The sequence below is a fragment of the Carcharhinus amblyrhynchos genome, chromosome 15, assembly GCF_965287045.1.
Source record: "Carcharhinus amblyrhynchos chromosome 15, sCarAmb.v2.hapA, whole genome shotgun sequence".
Classification (NCBI taxonomy): Eukaryota; Metazoa; Chordata; class Chondrichthyes; order Carcharhiniformes; family Carcharhinidae; genus Carcharhinus; species Carcharhinus amblyrhynchos.
In genome coordinates this window covers 20,823,624-20,840,956 of record NC_137338.1, presented here as the reverse complement: position 1 = coordinate 20,840,956, position 17,333 = coordinate 20,823,624, and the positions used below count along the sequence as shown (strand labels likewise).

Below are 17,333 nucleotides of genomic sequence, written 5' to 3'. Positions count from 1 at the left end.
TTTTATGCATTGATGTGATATAATTTTAGAAAACACAATTGGTTTCTTCATATATAATCCATTGAACAAACCTATTGATACTAGCTAATCACCTTGGTGCTGTTTACAGTTAACCTGGGCAAGCTGTTCCTGTCATGATATTTAGCTTCTGACGGGGAGTTGTGTTTAATGTAACCCCTGCCTCTTCAAGCCCACTGCTGAGATACTCCAATAGACAAAATCTACACCTTCACATGGATTCTGAAGTTTACATGAGTAAGGTTGCTGTATATTGGCAGCCACTGATTCCTTCTGGAGCAGGTCAGGTTAGCAAAGGCAAAAAAAGACTAGCAGAAATAACTGTTTTGCTTTCTCTTTCACTCAATAGTTTTGCGAATAAAGTGTTGCATTTTACATGTATCTTCTATTGCTTTATGATAGTCAGTGAAAAAGAAGCACAGGTAATTGCTGTGGATGTAAGCTGATGAAAACAATCTGAACAAAGAAGAACAAAGAAAAGTATGGCATGAGAACAGGCTCTTCGACCCTCCTGGTCCATGTCAAGCATAGTGCTCTGACTAAATACAAAAAAACCTTCTGCTCTTACTGGACTGTATCCTTCTATTCCCTCCCTATTCATGGACCCATCCAGATGGCTCTTAAATGTTGTGAATGTGCCTGTTTCCACTGCCTCCTCTGGCAGTGCGCATTCCAGGCATCCACCACTCCCTGAGTGAAAAACTTCCCCGGCACATCTCCCTTAAACTTTCCCCCTCTCACCTTGAACCTGTGCCTTGGCATTTTAAAAACTATAGCATAAAGGAAATGCACTAAAACTTGATTTTCAAGCTAATGCATGATTTGTCCATGCAATGAATTTCATTCATTTTATGAATTATTAATATTGCAATTTGCAGAAAAGTTATTCAAATTACATTGAAAGAAATTCTGAGCAGTGCTGTGCCTTATCTGTGTCAGTTTTATACAGTTAAACTGAATTATTAGTTTAGTCACAATTATACATCTTGATGAAGTGCCATTGTTCATTCAGTTCTGACGCTGGAGTCTGAAATAGCCTCTTTCTTTTGGATCTGAATATTTCAGTTGCATTTGGTTTCCGTAAAGATTTTTTTTCAGTAGAATGTGCTATTCTTTCCAAGCGGCTACTAGTGCAAACAGATGAAAGCATGTAAAAGTTGCAGCTGCTCCCTCAACTGAGCGCTGTCAGGGGGGGAAAGAAAATAAGTGGGGCTGCTTTGAATTGGTTGTGGCAGTAGGTGGGAGGGAGAGAAGGAGGGAGCAGAGGAAAGCGGTCTTACTCAATAATGATAAAATGCTCTTGAATCAATCATCAGTTTCAATCTATTTATTTTTACACTGGTTGCTTTAAAGAATAATGTTCCTTTTCCTTTTCTTAGCTGCTCTGTAGCTTTGCTTTAGCTCTTATCTCTCTCTCTCCAAAAAAAAGAGGTCCTGTCTGCCAGTGTGCCTGTCAGATTCTTGTCTGCCTTCTGGACTGCCCACCTCCCGTTGGCGAAGAACTCCTCCCATTTGCACATATAAGCCAAGTTAAGTTGCTGGCAGGCGCCGAACAGAGCATTTTCCCAGTCCGCTGCTGTACTGAGCCAGTGAACATCAGCCCTCGCATCACTCACAGCCCAAGGTAAGTGTTCTACAGCCACTGAACACTGCTGTTTTAAGTTGCTAAGGATCCGACTGCCAGCTGTTAAAACTCGACCAACCAGGGGTTTGGTTTCAAAGTAACTGTTTCTGTGATTCTGATTTTTACTTTTTAACTGCTGCAGTCGACGGGTTCCTTTTTTGTTAAAAAAAGGTAGGTGACCTAAGAGCGGCAGGTAATAATATCCTGACACTTGCGCCTTAACGCCTGCACTGTGAGCCATCAAGAATAAGGATGAGAGGAGGAACCATCAGCAGCACGCTTCAGTCAAATTAAAGAATTAAAAGGCTTATAAACAATCACTCCCTTTTCTCCAGTAATCGGCTCACCTGAGGTTCACATCTGTCAGAATGTCACTAAGTTAGCAGGCACTGGTGTAAAGACATGCTGACTGACCATGGTGTGGACATCAGAGGCTCCAGTTAAACTGGAGAACTTCTGCTAACGACAAAAAATAACGAAAGAAAACCGGGACTAACTTCTGTTTTAGCTGAAGCAGATTACTGCTCAGTGCAGCAGTTAACACTGAATGAAGGGGGATTGTTAACAACATTGCAACCGGAGACTTCTAAAAATTGTATTCTGAGGTAGGGTTCTGCTGTAATCTGTGAATTCCCTGCTGCGTAACAGTATTTTTCAGTCAGATTGCTAAACATAGAGCCAGATGTTAGAGTGTCTTCTTACCGTCTGCTGTGCTGGATATTTGGACAAGCGTGGAAGGAGGTTTGGCTTTATTAAATTGTCACATTTACCTGGCACAGGCTCTGGCGCAGGGAAATGTGGCCACTGGGCAATCAGGATTTAGCTTCGAGTTTAACGAGTCCGCAGGCAGTGTGGTACCCTGCGCCTTTCAATTAACCTCGTCAACCTCTTCCAACCTTCCTCCCCCCATTCCCGTTCTTCACAAGTGTTCCAACAAAGGCCCTTTATGAAGGTGCAGAATTTGAAACTTCCGTGTGGTCTCCCCTCGGCCGCACTTCTTTGGGGAAAAGTCAATTTCCTCAGGAATTTTGCGGCTAAACCTTAACATCTGCACTGCGTGACCTCATATTTTCACTCACCAAATTGCAAGTCGCAGAAACAAGGTGAAAGACTGCGATGTAGATTGCATTTTTTAAAAAAAAACTTTACTAGGATTGTTAACCTGCCAGGAGTGCCTCGCAGTCTCGAGGAATTAAAGTTTAATCCTCAGCAACCCTGGAGAAAAACTTTTGTAAATGCACTTTATTTTAACACTTTCATTTATTATTTAGAAAAGCATTGGCGATGGGGAAAAGGCTGTTTGCCTGTATCATCCAATCACATAATGAATGTTCACTTTCCAATTTGCCTGGGAAAATATTAGCCATAAGAAGGGCTTCATTGGCTCACCTGAGGTGGGAGCATTGGAGCTGGATGGTTGGACGTAGGGAAGTCAGGTAATAACACTGCTGGGAATACATGCTGGGGCATCAGGGTGGCACAGTGGTTGGCACTGCTATCTCACAGAGCCACGGACCCGGGTTTGATTCCTGGCTTGGGTCACTGTCGGTGTGGAGTTTGTACATTCTCCCAGTGTCTGTGTGGGTTTCCTCCAGATGCTCTGGCTTCCTGAAAGATGGTAAGAAGTCTGACAACACCAGGTTTAAGTCCAACCGATTTATTTGATAGTAAACTCACAAGCTTTCGAGGTTAACCTCTTCGTCAGGTGAATGGAGAGGTTGGACTTAAACCTGGTGTTGTCAGACTTCTTACTGTGTTTACCCCAGTCCAACGCCGGCATCTCCACGTCGTTCCTGAAAGATGTGCAGGTCAAATGCATTGACCCGACCAGGTGCATGACTGTGGCGACTCGGGGAATTTCACAGTAACTTCATTGCAGTGTTAATGTGAGCCTTGTGACTACTAAATAAACTTTAACTTTTTCTCCCCTTCAGTTGTTCTTTTCACAAACTATTCTGTCTGTCAATAGCAGAATATAGACTTTATTCTTCTTATAGTTCCTGTGAAAGTTTTCCTTTTTTTAAAGAACTTACAAAATGTATTTTGTAATGTGTCCCTTACGAGTCTTGATTCTCTTTTAAGAGTTGACCTTGTACCGGCTGCCAGAGTTTCTGCTTTATAAATCCGAGCAAGCAGTCTGATCTGTGGCTTCCACCACAGTAATGGTTAACTTTCAAAAGTTCATTCATGGGATATGAATGTCACTAGCTGGGCCTGTATTTGTTGTCCTTCCCCAATTGTCTCTGAGTGGCTCCCTAGGTCTTTTCAGAGAGCAGACAATTGCTATAAAGTCACATATAGATCAGACCAGGTAAGGATTGCAGATTACCTTCCCTAAGGATAATTGAAATAGATGGATTTTACAACAATCAATTCATGGTCATCATTAGATGATTTTTTTAAAATTGAATTCAAATTCCACCATCTGCTGTGGTGGAATTTGAACCCTGGTATCCAGAGCAATCAACTGGTTATCTCAATCACTAGTTTAGTGACAATATCACTGCACCACCATCTCTCACTAGGCAGCTTGTGCCACTCTGTGACATGTACAGTACTTTAATTAGATAGCAGTGGTCTCAGGAGCATTTACAACTCCCAGTTAGAACATTGTGTTAGTCTGATGCTCCCTCTACTGATCTGAATAAGAAGCAAGGAAATTTGCGCAGTGCGTCTCTCGAGAACTTTTCTGATTGGGCAGTTGAAATCAGACATTTGATTCTGAAAAAGGTACTTGATCGATTGTCTGTTATGATGAGTTAAATTGTTAACGATGAGTGTTTCATTGCAGTCCTAACATAAATACTTCTTTAATGTAAAAATCATAATGCAATCATACATGTTGGATAGGATAAGCCTCTGATTCAAAAGGACCTTTCAATCCATCAATAGTAGAGACAAATGAATGACTTATTCATAAACTGATGATACAAAGTGGTTGACAACATAATGTGATTTTGTGACAATCGTGAGAATTTTCTTCATGCAATTAAAGTAATTCAATTGCAGATGATAAATACAAATCCATACTCTACACTGCAATGACATTTCATAGAATCATAACAGTGCAGCCTTAAGGGGTCATTTGGCCCATCGAGTCTGTACTGACTCATCTCACCCATGCTCCATGCCATGTATTTACCCCACTAATCCCCTACTCTACATATCTTGGGACACTAAGGGACAATTTAGCACAGCCAAACCACCTAACCTGCACATGTTTGGACCGTGGGAAGAAAGTGGAGCACCTGGAGGAACCCCATGTTGACCCAGGGAGAACATGCAAACTCTGCACAGATAGTCACCCAAGGTTGGAATCAAACCCGGTCCCTGGCATTGTGAGGTAGCAGTTCTAACTGCACTAAATGTGCCACTGCGCTGCATTTAAAAATCATCGAGATGCAGCCTGTTAAGAAAGCATCAGACGATCACAGCAAAACATTGTGTTACTGAACCATTTGGACAGCTCTTTTCTTTTATTGCACATAATGCACATTATTGCACATAGGTAGATTTTGCCTTTTGGCTGTCAGAGGGAGATGATGGCGAAGTACGATTGTCACCGGGCTAGTAATGCAGTTGGTGCAGAGTAATGCCCTGGGGAACTGGGGTTTGCAAATTTGAATTCAATTAGTACATATTTAGAATTAAAAGTCTAATGATGACCATGAAACCATTGTCATAAAAAGAAATCTGGTTCATTAATATCCGTTAGGGGTGGAAATCTGCCATCCTTAAGTGATCTGGCCTCCAAGTGACTCCAGCCACCCTAACAATGTGGTCTCCAATTGCCCTTCAAAATGGCCAAGCAAGTCACTCCGTTCAAGGGCAATCTGGGATGGGCAATAAATGCTGGCATCTCATGAATTCATTTCATTCAAAAGCCTGCTGCTTTTGAAGATGTGGCTTTAACGGCCTTGTAGGGCAGCAACAGGTTCCCTGGCACAGTTTGCCAGACTGAACACTGGAAATCAGGCTGGAGATGCCCATGAGCATGTTACAGGGGGATTCGTAACATCAAATGCTGCTCTGCTAGAGCCCATAGATGTAGTTGAAATCTTACCTTTGCAAGTTCTTTTCTCTTTTCTATGGGCTCTGACTATAGAAAATGTCAATTGGGGAGCAATAATGCAAAAGATGACACCAATTTCTTTTTGAAAAAAGGGCCTAGCATTTGAAATAGCTGGGCAGTTTGGACTCTCTGTGATAGGCCCCCTTATAATACTACCAGCTGTATTGCTGGTGTTAGTGGGCAATAAGGAGAATAATATTACTAGTAATGAAGACAGGAGGAATAGAAAAGCAATATACTATTTAAAAAGGAGAGAGATTGTTGAACTCCGGTGTACAGAGGGATCTAAGTGTCCTGGTACATAAACCACAGAAAGTTTGTATGCAAGTACAGCAAGTGATTAGGAAGGAAAAAAGAATGTTGATGTTTATGGAATGGAATACAAGGATGTTTACTATAGCAGGACCTTGGTGAGATCTGGAATACTGTGTACAGTTTTGGTCTCCTGATTTGAAAAAGGATGTGATTGCACTCAAAGCAGTGAGGAGAAGGTTACTTATTCCTGGGATAAAGGGATTGTCCAGTGAAGAAAGGTTGAACAGTTTGGGTCTATACCCATTAGAGTTTAGAAAAATTTAGAGAGGTGATCTTATTGAAACATATAAAATCTGAGGAGATTTGATAAGTTAGATGCTGGGAGATATTTCCTCTTGGAGGGGGGGGAGGCTCTATTTTGGAAACTCAATGCAGACACAATGGGCTGAATGGCTTCCTTTTGCCCTGTAGGGATTCTATTTGCCTCAACCACTCATTGTGTCTGTGAGTTCCACATTCTCACCAGAACAGGGAACACAGTTTAAGAATAAAAGGTTTCCCTTTTAAGGTTAGCTTTGTTTGTTTGTAGAATTCACTCCCCTAGAAAGCATTGGAAGCTGAATTTGATTGAATTTACTCAAGATAGATTGGATAGATTTTGGATAGATAAGGGAGTCGAGAGTTATGGGGACTGATAGGAAGATGGAGTAAAGACCACAACCAGATCAGTCATGACTTAACAAATGGCAGTGTAGGCTCAATGGCAGTGTAGACGGGTGCTATTTGGATTGGCAGATGGTGACTAGTGGAGTGCCCCAGGGGTCAGTGCTGGGGCCTCAGCTTTTTACCATTTATATAGATGATCTGGAGGAGGGAACCGAGTGTAGGGTGTTGAAATTTGCCGATGACACCAAGATTGGGGGAACGGCAAATTGTGCGGAGGGTGTGGAGAGTCTGCAGAAGGATCTAGATAGGCTGGGCGAATGGGCCAGGAAATGGCAAATGGAATTTAATGTTGGCAAGTGTGAGGTGGTCCACTTTGGTAGGAATAATGGTAGGAAGGACTATTACTTACGTGGCGAAAAACTGCAGCAGGCAACGGTGCAGAGGGACCTCGGGGTCCTTGTGCATGAGTCGCAAAAACCCAGCTTGCAGGTGCAGCAGGTGGTCAGGAAGGCGAATGGGATGCTGGCCTTCATAGCGAGGGGGATTGAATATAAAAGTAGGGAGGTCTTGCTGCAGCTGTATAGGGCATTGGTGAGGCCGCAGCTGGAGTACTGTGTGCAGTTTTGGGCGCCGCACCTGCGCAAAGATATTTTGGCCTTGGAGGGAGTGCAGAGGAGGTTTACTAGGCTGATTCCGGAGTTGAGGGGGTTGAGCTATGAGGAGAGGCTGAATAAACTAGGCTTGTACTCGTTAGAGTTTAGAAGAATGAGGGGAGATCTCATTGAGACGTATAAGATGATGAATGGGATGGATAGGATAGAGGTGGAGAGACTCTTCCCGCTCAAAAAAGACAGTAGGACTAGGGGGCACAGCCTCAAGATAAAGGGGGAGCGGTTTAGAACGGAGTTGAGGAGGAACTTCTTCACTCAAAGGGTGGTGAATCTCTGGAATTCTCTGCCCGTTGAAGTGGTGGAGGCTGCCTCGCTAAATATTTTTAAGAAGCGGGTTGATGAGTTTTTGATAAGAGAGGGGATTAAGGGTTATGGGGAGAGGGCGGGAAGGTGGAACTGAGCCATGACAGATCAGCCATGATCTTATTGAATGGCGGGGCAGGCTCGAAGGGCTAGATGGCCTACTCCTGCTCCTATTTCTTATGTTCTTATGTTCTTATGTTCAAAGGGTTGAATAGCGTATACCTGCTGCTAAGTCCTGAGTTCCTCTATTTACTCCATTTTGAGGCTATTATCACTCTGTTAAAAGCAGGGGAACACCACGATGTAAACAGTGCCGAGTCAACACGTTAGATAGATTGAATTGTCGGACTAATGCAAGAGTGTCTAGAAAACAGATAGGCAAGACCCAAGAATGCCATTATGATCAACTGATCCAAGAAGCATTTTTGGATTGAATAAATTACTGAATTTAAAATGTCCTGCTGTCCTCATGTTGAATTTGTTTTCTGATCTTGGGTGGGGTTGAGTAGTGTGAAATGAGTGAGAAACTTGTAATAATGCCTGGAAATGGTTATGAGGATGAGCAAGATAAGAGGTTGCAGAAACGTCATCGACCTGAAACCTGGGTGGAATGGTGGCATGTTGGTTAGCACTGCTACCTCACAGCGCCAGGAACCTGGGTTTGATTCTCAGCTTGTTTCACTGTCTGTGCGGAGTGTGCACGTTCTCCCTGTGTCTTCATCGATTTCCTATGGGTGTTTTGGTTTCCTCCCACAGTCCGATAGATGTGCTGGTTAAGTGCATTGGCCATGCTAAATTCTTCCTCAGTGTACCCAAACAGGCACCAGAGTGTAGCAACGAGGGGATTTTCACAGTAACTTCATTGCAGTGTTAATGTAAGCTTAAATAAACTTTAACTCTGTCCCTCTCTCCACAGAACATTATTCTTATTTATGAAGATGAGATTAGCTGTGCCAAAAATGAACACATTTCAAAATGCTAATGTGTCTGAACTGGGTTAAACTGGATTATTATTTTGAAACAATCCAAATTTAACCTGATTCAGTAACAGTTTTACACTGTTTTGTTGATACCTTAACTTTTAAAAGTAAAAAGCCGGAATCCTCCTACCCCATCCACACTGGAATTTTAGTGGGCAGGTTGCAGACAATGTGAAACCCCATTGACAGTCGGGCAGGAATTTCTGGCTTTTAGACCAGTGTGGTTGGAGAATTCCGCCCATGTCTGCATTGAGGTACTATGAGACCCAATTTTCTGTAACAGCAAAGGCTTGCAATGCCTCTAAAAATAGCATCTGCTTCCAACAGGGGGAATGTTGCATGGGTGGGTTCTCAGCCATCAATCTTATTGGTACTGGTGGATTTTTAAAGTTTATTTATTATTGTCACAAGTAAGCTTACATTAACACTGTAACAAATGTGCTGGTTAGGTGGATTAACCCGAACAGGCGCCAGACTGTGGCAAATAGGGAAATCTCACAGTAACTTCATTGCAGTGTTAAGGTAAACCCTACCTTTGACTAATAAATAAACTAAACTTTAAAGTTACTGTAAAAATTCCCTCGTTGTCACACCCCGGCGCCTGTTCGGATACACTGAGGGAGAATTTATCACGGCCAATGCATCTAACCGGCACATCTTTCGGACTGTAGGAAGAAACCGGACTATCTGACGGAAACCCACGCAGACATGAGGAAAATGTGCAAACTCCACGCAGACAGTCACCCAGTTAGGAATCGAATCTGGGTCCCTCTTTTCATTTGACTTTCAGCGATTTCAGAGGAAGCATGAATTGCTTGTCCACCATTGTATTTGATGTTCCTATGTGAGAAATGAAGGTGTTTGAGTTGCATATTTGTGTATGTTTTGGTGATGAGAGGATATAAATATGTAGTCGGGGGTGGTCTGGTGCAGGAGATATGAACCTGATCCCCAGTGGGGAAACCATGTCTATCTGAAGCCCTGTGGTCCTCACATTGGCCTCATTATTTATAAATAAAGTTCCATTCAGGCAATTCAAAGACTTGGATTTATACAGACAGATATATTTAAATTCTCACCCCAAGACTGTATATACACTGACCATTGCTGCTGTATTCTGTGGTCCCATCCTGTTTCAGTATGTGTCTTGCTCTCACTATTCCTTTGGCTATTGGAATTTGCCTGATTCAGATTTTCCGACAGAGACGGTCACTGAGGAATGTTAAAGGTTTTTATTTTCTTCATTTTACATCACTTGGCCAGTGGACAATTTTTATTTGCAGTGACTAGTTAGCCAATGGATTAGTGTTCAGTAAATGCTTCCGCCACTGTGCTCAGACCAATTTAACAAATCGCTAATCTCTAAGGCACAGGTAATGTTCAAAAGCATTCCCTTATCATCCCGAGCAAATCCAGTTGCACGGATAGCTCTTGATGGTTGCTAATGATTTATGACAACTGTAAGCATTCCTGGGGCATTCTTCTCTCTGTTACGAGTGGATATTCCCTTAGCTCTCACTTGGGCTTTAGAAATACTGGCAGATCCCAGTCGTTGTCAGAGACTCCCGGGCTCTGAGCATTAAAATGTGCCTGAAGTGAGCCCATCTGTGAGAATGCACTGCCCTGTGCAGTAATGCCCAAAGCAGTCTGACACATCAGGGGTATACTCTCAAAATTAAAATGACTACCTCCTAGACTGTGAAGAAATTTTATGAGCTCTTTTGTATCAACGTCAGAACATTACAAAGAAGGATTCTGGCAAGTAGAGTCACCATGGAGGGAGACATTCAAAAGGATTCCTATTACAGGAATTACTTCTATGAGAAACAAAGAAGGAAGGTTTAAAACATAATGGTAGTAAAAAATCTTATTTTCTGCACAATACTTTTAGAGACCTATTAGCGTAGTTTGCTAAATTGCCCTTTTAATGGCAATATGACAGGTAAATTACTTAACTTATTATTTCAGATTAGTTCCAATATTGAAATAAAAACTTATACTGACCAAATTGACATACTTCATTGCAATGTTAATATAAGCCCTCTTGTGACACTAATAAATATATGTAAACTTAATGTTATTATCACTGATGTTTATTTTTTTAAATATTTGGATGCATGCTGAAATTACTTGGGAACATTGTGTAGTGTGGATGGGGCCAAAATTTTCCAGCAGTTCCTGCCGGTGGGATCGTCCAGTCCTGTCGACGGTGACCACTCGTGGGCATGCAAAAGCCGCAGATATTGACGGGACTGGAAAACCTCACTGCTGGCCAATGGCAGGCCACCTCCGCTGCTGGGGAATGTACCACGGGGCGGGAGGATTGGTCGAGGAAAATCATTGTCAGGTCAATGTTGTTTGTAATGTAGTAGTGCTACCAGGGACATAAAGAATGATCTGTTCAGGAACTTCCAGCATATGTCTCGCTCCAAGCCCACTGCCACATTTTTTAATACTGCAGGTTTGTCAAGTGTTTTGTAGTGTATTTGTAGTGATTTCTTACCAGCAGCATTTTTGGAGAGGTCATGGTCTATCTGTGTGGATGACTGTACGGAGTGAGTTTGGAGCTTGAAATGAATATAAGACCTCTCAGAATTTTTCTGTTTCAATTAAGTCACCTCCTTCTCTTCTAAATTCAAGAGGATACAAGCTTAGCCCTTCTAATTTTCTTCGTAAGGTAACATGCCCTATCCAATATTAGTCCAGTAAACCTTTCAACTGCTTCCAATGCATTTACATCCTTCCTTAAATAAGAGGACCAGTACTGTACACAGTATGGAATGAGCTGCCAGAGGAAGTGGTAAAGGCAGGCACATGGATGGGAATGGTTTAGAGGGATATGGGCCAAGAGCTTGCAAATGGGACTGGTTCCATTTAAGCATCTGTTTGGATTGAAGAGTCTATTTCTGTGCTGTATGTCTCTATGAGTTTAAAACTAGAGGGCATAGGTTTAAGGTGAGAGGGGGGAGATACAAAAGGGTTCAGAGGGGCAATTTTTTTCACACAGAGGGTGGTGAATGTCTGGAATAAGCTGCCAGAGTTAGTAGTAGAGGCGGGTACAATTTTGTCTTTTAAAAATCATTCAGACAGTTACATGAATAAGATGGCTATCGAGGGATATGGGCCAAATGCTGGCAATTGGGACTAGCTTAGTGGTTAAAAGAAAAGTGTGACATGGACAAGTTGGGCCGAAGGCCAAATGTGAGGTTGTCCACTTTGGTAGGAATAATGGTAGGAAGGACTATTACTTACATGGCGAAAAACTGCAGCAGGCGACGGTGCAGAGGGACCTCGGGGTCCTTGTGCACGAGTCGCAAAAACCCAGCCTGCAGGTGCAGCAGGTGGTCAGGAAGGCAAATGGGATGCTGGCCTTCATTGCGAGGGGGATTGAATATAAAAGTAGGGAGGTCTTGCTGCAGCTGCAGCTGTATAGGGCACTGGTGAGGCCGCAGCTGGAGTACTGTGTGCAGTTTTGGTCGCTGCACTTACGCAAGGATATTTTGGCCTTGGAGGGAGTGCAGAGGAGGTTTACTAGGCTGATACCGGAGTTGAGGGGGTTGAACTATGAGGAGAGGCTGAATAAACTAGGCTTGTACTTGTTTCCGTGCTGTAAACCTCTATGACTCTACAGGCGGGATTTTATGGCCTCGCTTGTCCTGAAATCATAAAATCCTGCTCGAGGTCAATTGGCCTTTCCCCGCTCCGATCCCCGTGGCAGGAATGACAGTAAAATTCTGGCCGATGACACCATCTCCTGAATATCTTGCAACTCCATGGACTCCTGGCCTCAATCTGCAAACACCAACATACAAAATGTTTAAACTGTAATTTCCATATATGGGTCAAAGTGATTAAATTCTTCCAGAAAGGTTGGAATTTGGAATTAGTGTTGTGTTATATACAGGAAAGGAAAGATAAACTGAAGCCTCTAATTCCTTTCCCTTTTGTCCAGAATCAGTGTGGTTTGTTTTTGAAAAATAAGGTAGCCAGTCTTTAGTGAGTTTAAATCAAGAAGATTATTAATTCCTTCGCTCACCCCCAAAAATGTAAATGCTAGATCAGTTAAACCTGATCTACTCAAGAAAGATACGGTAAAAGAAATTAGTGCACTTAGTGAATTAACAACAATAGTTAAAAGTTCACAACAAAAACAGAAAATGCTGGAAAACCTCTGCAAGTCTGACAGCATCCATGGAGAGAGAATAGAGCCAACGGTTGGAGTCAGGATGACCCTTCGTCAGAACACAGTTCACTTGTTAAAAGTTTATGTCACTTTGAGAGTCCAGTGAAGGAATCCAGTGAGGAAGGAGTTCTTTTTTTGCCACTCTAGGATTACAGTTCAGGTAAATTCAGATGGCTGGCGGCAGATCCAAATTAAGTGCAGGGATCCTTTGAAATAAAGACTGTTCAGGTTGTGCAGACAGATATTTATGCTGCTCTATGAGGAGGTCCAATTTCATTACTTGGAACTCGGGATTTTGGAAACAGGCTAGGAGGCTGTTAAAAAGACTTACAAGCCTCTCGGTTCAAGAAGATGTGGCACTGCCTTTCTCTGCAGCTGTTGTATTCTTGGGTGTTATTTTGCAGACTGCACAAGTCTCTGAGTTTTGGGATAAGGTGTTTCAGTATCACAGAACCAGATGCAATCACATGATTAATAACTGTTGATGTACAATAGAAGGTAAATGATGATTTTTGCACTTGTGGAAAACTAGTCTCCTTGTTACATCACAAAACTAAATGGGGAAATCTGAAGCACAAGGGGACTTGAGAGTCTTGATTCAAGACTGTTTTGAGGTTCAGTTGGCAATTAGGAAGAAAATTCAATGTTAGCATTCATTTCTAGAGGGCTAGAATACAAGAGCAGAGATGTACTGCTGAGGCTGTATGAGGGTCTGGTCAGATTCCATTTGGAATATTGTGAGCAGTTTTGGACCTCATATTTAAGGAAGAATGTGCTGGTCTTGGAGGGGGCCCAGAGGAGGTTTAGAAGAATGATCCCAGGAATGAAGGAGCAGAAACTCCCAGTCATATGAGTGGTTGAGAAGTCTGGGTCTATACTCATGCCGCAGAACTCATTGCCGCAGAAGGAGGCCAAGTCATTGAGTGTCTTTAAGACAGAGATAGATGTTATCTATCTATGATTCTATCTATCTATCTATTATATATCTATCTATATATGTTATAATCTATGATTCTATGATTCCATGAAGTTCTTGATCAATAAGGGGATCAAAGGTTATGGGGAGAAGGCAGGAGAATGAGGATGAGAATAATTAGCCATGATTGAAAGGTGGAGCAGTCTTGATGGGCTGAATGGCCTGATTCTGCTCCTATGTCTTATGGTTTTTATGGAGACAGATAGAGAGGGATTTACTGAGCAACCTGAAGCGTGTTTCGTGGCAGAAGAAGATGGCCTGCCATTGGCCTGTGGCAGGATCTTCTGGTCCTGATACCTGTGGTGGGGGTGCACTGTCGGTGGGACTGGAAGGCCTGGCTGCATAAATGGCTGGAAAACCTCACCATAGAATCTAGGAGTCCATGTCTTTGCATTTTGTAGAATAAGCTTCAACAATAGCCCATATAAAATTCCACACAGGAGTGGTGTTTGGGTATGTCCATTCCAGGAGTCACCAGCACCAATTATAATTTAACTCTGAGCTTCCCAGCAGCTTGATAGTCTGTATTGAAGTTGTGGAGATAACCTGGCCCTCTTGGCAGCCATCTTAATAGTTCATCAATGCAAAGAAAATAATATAAAATACAATTTTAAAATTTGCAATATCTTCACTCATAGGGCCAATGCAGATCTGATGGGCTGAATGGTCTCTTCTTGCACTGTAACAATTCGCCATTAGACCCCAGTGAGGCTCGTAAGTGGATAATTTATAGCCACTAAGAGGCTTATCTCTCCACTGCCAGCGTGGTGGGGGAGCAGGCCCGCAGGGGAAGTATGGGCTGATGTTGGGCAAACCGGAGTGGGGGCAGGAAGGGGGTGGGGAAGGGGGATGGGGAGGGGCTTGTGTTGTCCTCCTTTGAGAGTCCTCTGAGTCTATCTGAAGCCCACCCTCCTCTACTAATCCCCACCTCCAACCTTCACCCTGGCTTCTTGAAGTCAATTCCTCAATCTTCTTGCGCACACACACACTGCACCACTCCCCCCCCCACCCCCCCTCGGCCCCACACCCTTGCCGAGAACCCTGCCCTGGATTTACATGTTTCCTCAGCACCGGGAGCCATCTGCAGTGGCTGTCTCATCATTGAACACAGGCTTTCTCTCGAGAAAGGGACAAAGTCTTGCCTTAAAGCAAATAAACGTTGCTGCCAGTGTTGACTTGCTGTAGGGAAGCTGTCTGGAATGCAGGCAGGTTTCCCCTGCCTGACCTTTTGGCCAGGGTGTACAAGGACCACAGCACTCCATAAAATCCAGCCCCCTGCTTGCGTTATATTGCTGCTGCACATTAACTTTAATACAGCGAAGGCATTCATGTGTTCCTTACCACAACTGGTTAAGCTTTCAGTGTTATACTGTTAAAAATCTCCCCAGACCAAACACAGCCACTGTTTTCCATAATATCTTAGCTCCAGGGCTTGTGAATTATTTGAATTTTGAAAGTTTAGTCTTGATGAGAGATGGTAAATAGCACAGATTGGCCCTGCCTGTCAGCAAGAGCAGATAGAATCATAGAATCCCCACAGTACTGAAAGAGCCCATTCGGCCCACCAAGCATGCACCAACACTCATCCCATCCAGGGATAACCCCATATATTTAACCTGCTAATCCCCCTGACACTAAAGGTCAATTTAGCGTAGCCAATTAACCTAACTTGCATATTTTTGGATGATGAAGATAATTTTGAAGACGAATTAGAAATGTTTCCAATGAGCAAAACACAATTTTCTAGAATCTGGCAGCAGACAATGGAAGATAATTTGACATCCCTGTGTCAACATTGTCTTTGAGTTTGGATGAATTTTGACAGTACTATTGAGGCCAACTATCTCAGTCTCACGTCAAGATACTTGCTGCCAGCTCCCAGGCCTCTCTCACTTCCAACCGCCCCACACACATGTCTCACTCTCTCTATGTCTAACACTCTGACTGCACTACATGGCATCTCTGTGCCAAAAACTCCGGCTACAGGTCTTGGTCTTCCTCTGTGTACCGCTCTGATCTTTCCCCAGGGTTTCAAATGCCGATTCTCTTGATATTGTTCCGGTGTGTTCAGATCTGAATATTTCCAGTAAATTTCAGTCCTGCAGAAGCATGATCAGTACTAAGGCAAGTCTTCAATCTGCCTTTCCTTCCCAATCCCTATCTATGTCGGCACTGCAAAGTGTGCGAGTTCACATTGGCCACGAGAGCAGAAGAAATAGGAACAGGAGTAGGCCATTCAGTCCTTTGAACCTGATCCACCATTTAAAAAGATCATGGCTGATTTAACAATCATGCAGTGGTGGAGTGGGTTTGCCACTGGTCTAGTAATTCAGAGACCCAGGGTAATGATCTGGGGACCTGGGTTCGAATCCCACCCATGCAGATTAATAAAAGGACGGTGGCTGTAATTAAAACTCTAATGAGGAACATAAAACCTTTGTTGATTGTTGTAAAAATCCATTGGGTTTGCTAATGTCCTTTAGGGAAGAAAATGTAAGCAATGTGGTTGAATCTCAAATGCCCCTCTGAAATGGAGGGTGGTTAGGGATGGACAATGAATGCTGGCCCAGCCAACAATACCCACATCTCATGAAAAGAATTTTAAAATGAGTGCACTTTCCTACCTTATCTCTGCAATCTTTAATTCCCCGTCTGATTACCAACCTACTGGTCTCAGCTTTGAAAATGTTCAAAGACTCGGCTTCCCACAAGACCCAAATCTCCAAGGCGTGAACCACATCTGTCCAACAGGCTTTCTGGCCATGAAGGGGCTGAGAGGTATAAGTATACGTTAACATTGTATTGTTATTAAAGTTTTAAATTTACTTATTAGTGTCTCACGCAGGTTTACATTAACACTGCAATGAAGTTACTGTGAAAATCTCTTAGTCGCCACACGCCAGCGTCTGGTCGGGTATACTGAGGGAGAATTTAACAAAGAACAAAAACAGCCCGGGAAACAGGCCCTTCGGCCCAACGAGCCCGCGCTGCCATCTTAACACCACCAGTCCCCCCCTCCACCTATGACCCTTATCTAGTGTTTTAAAGAACAACCCAGCACGGGAAACAGGCCCTTCGGCCTGTTTTATGGCCATCCACATTGAGGGAAACTAATTTAGGGACAATTTATTACTGCCAGTCAGCCTAACTGCACATCTTTGGGGTGTGGGGGGAACCGGAGCACCCGGAGAAAACCCACGCAGACATGTGGAGAACATGCGGACTTCACATAGACAGTGACCCAAGTCAGGGCTCGAACCCGGGTCCCTGGCTCTGTGGGGCAGCAGAGCTTGCCACCGTGCCGCCCAATTATCTGTTACGGTGGGTTACATCATATTTATATTACACTGACTATCTTTGACAATAGGATTGGAATTAAGATACCAATGGGGTCCAAAGATGTGGGGGTTAGGTGGATTGGCCATGCTAAATAGCCTCTTAGTGTTAGGGGGACCAACTAGGGTAAATGTGTGGGGTTATGGGGGTAGGGCCTGGGTGGGATTGTGGTTGGTGCAGACTCAATGGGCCGAATGGCCTCCTTCTGCACTGTATGATTCCATGACTATTGAAGAGCCATTATTTTTT

The 17,333-nt window shown here is 43.3% G+C and overlaps 1 protein-coding gene across 5 annotated transcripts in view; it reads left to right on the top strand.

Annotated features, from left to right (window-relative positions):
* The first annotated feature begins 1,510 nt into the window (after window positions 1–1,510).
* The window catches only part of col8a1a (collagen, type VIII, alpha 1a), a 154,039-nt gene continuing 138,216 nt past the window's right edge, over window positions 1,511–17,333 (top strand). For 4 of the 5 annotated variants that reach the window (XM_080203552.1, XM_080203551.1, XM_080203550.1 and 1 more), the window contains exon 1: window positions 1,512–1,642. The gene's annotated coding sequence lies outside the window, so the exon portion shown is untranslated. Of the gene's footprint in view, window positions 1,643–17,333 lie in introns of all 5 variants that reach the window. The other variant, XM_080203553.1, reaches the window with a different exon arrangement.